The sequence below is a fragment of the Aquarana catesbeiana genome, linkage group LG06, assembly GCF_042186555.1.
Source record: "Aquarana catesbeiana isolate 2022-GZ linkage group LG06, ASM4218655v1, whole genome shotgun sequence".
NCBI lineage: Eukaryota > Metazoa > Chordata > Amphibia > Anura > Ranidae > Aquarana > Aquarana catesbeiana.
Genome location: NC_133329.1, coordinates 296,912,160 through 296,913,938, shown reverse-complemented (window position 1 = coordinate 296,913,938; position 1,779 = coordinate 296,912,160). Strand labels below are relative to the sequence as shown.

Here is a 1,779-nt window from a genome sequence, read left to right as displayed (position 1 = left end):
CTGGTGGAACGCGAGGTTTATGATTCCCAAAGTCTCCTCTCAAGCATTTCCGGCACCAGCCTTGTCTGTCATTCAAATTTACCATATGAATGAATTAGCCTGAAGTCTACAGATTATCCTCCTGTGAAGGAACTGTGTGATCTAATAGACTTTATGTTATGTATGATTTTTGATTTAAATATTCTTTGGAGTTCTACTATATAGAGTTTCACTTTACTATTCACGAATATATGGGATTATTTATCTATTAGTCTAGTGAATGTCTAGTCGCATAGCGTCCAAAGGTTAGCTTTCGGACGAATTGATCTAGATTTCGAACGTATTGATCTAGACCTTATTATTTATGTTTATTAATTCACTTTTAGTCACACAGTTTGGCAGTGTGTTTATGCACAGCTTTTGTGTACATTTTCATCTAATATTCACTAAATGTGTATTTGTGTAACATTATAAGGCACATATATTTTTTGAACTGTTTTCACAATCGTTCACTTGGTGAGTTGTCAGCGCAGGTCTTTTTTCTTACATATTACCAAAGTGTCAGCACTTTTTACCTAGCAGCTGCAACACATGAATTAGTTTCTATTATAATTTATTTGTTTGCGAGCGCTGTTTTTTCATCCATTTAGAATAGGAGGGAATGCATAAATCAGTGAGAACCGATTCCACAGGAATAGCAAGGCATCTGTTCCACGTGCTAGCGGATCCTTTGTTCTTGACACAAAGTTGTCAATTTCTTTGTTGAACCTGGACGCAAACAGATCTATGTCTGGGATCCCCCATTTTTGACATATTGACAGGAAGATATCGGGGTGAAGGAACCATTCTCCCAGAAACAACTGCTGGTGACTCAAGTAGTCCGCCTGCCAATTTTCTATTCTTAGAATGAAGACTGCCAATAGGCAAAGTACATTGTTTTCTGCCCAAGATAGGATATGATTCACCTTTCTCCGGGCCGCACAACTTCTTGTGCCCCCTGGGTGATTAATATAGGGCATTGCTGTGGCATTGTTGAATTGAATCCTGGCAGGACAATGCTGTAAAATGAACATTCAGGCCCTCAGGACCAAGAGCTCTGCCTGAATTTCTAAAATGTAATGGGCAAGGCCATTTCTGATCTGGGCCACTTCTCTTGGACAGTTGCCTCTTCCAGGACTGTTCCCCAACCTAAACAAAAAAGGTTGCCATATGTTGTTACCACTTCCCAGGTAACTGAAGGAAGTATTTTCGCCTTAGTAGATTTTTGGATATTAACCATAAACTGAGGCTCCGGCGCACCCAGCCTACAGCACCTGTTATTTCCAGGTGGTCTCTCATGCGGGTACTAACCAGGCCAGACCCTGCTTAGCCTCCAAGATCAGACGAGATCGTGCGCTATCAGAGTGATGTGGCCGTAGGCTTTGGAGTCAGACACATTAGGAAGTAGAGCTTGAACCCTTTGTTCCAAGCCGATAGGATACTGTTTTGCAGCAGTCTCGAATGAAATTGAGCATAAGGAATGGCCTCAAATGAAGCCACCATCTTTCCCAACAACCTCATGCAAAGTTGAATAGAAGAAATTCATCTTGCTTCGACCACCTAAATCAGTTCCTTTATGGCGCTGATCTTTGCCTGGGGTAAGAATACCCTTTTCTGGGTGTACCTATGATTGGACCCTAGTATTTTAGCCTTCTCCATGGTTTTAAAGAAGATTTCTCCTAGGTTGAGAATCTGACCTAGATATTCCAGGTAGTTGAATGTGGTGACCATACTTTGGTCTAAGCGGGCTACCGGCTGGTC

The 1,779-nt window shown here is 41.6% G+C and overlaps 1 pseudogene; it reads right to left on the bottom strand.

Annotated features, from left to right (window-relative positions):
- Positions 1–1,280: 1,280 nt before the first annotated feature.
- On the bottom strand, positions 1,281–1,399 carry LOC141101966 (5S ribosomal RNA; annotated as a pseudogene).
- Between the last annotated feature and the right edge of the window lie 380 nt (positions 1,400–1,779).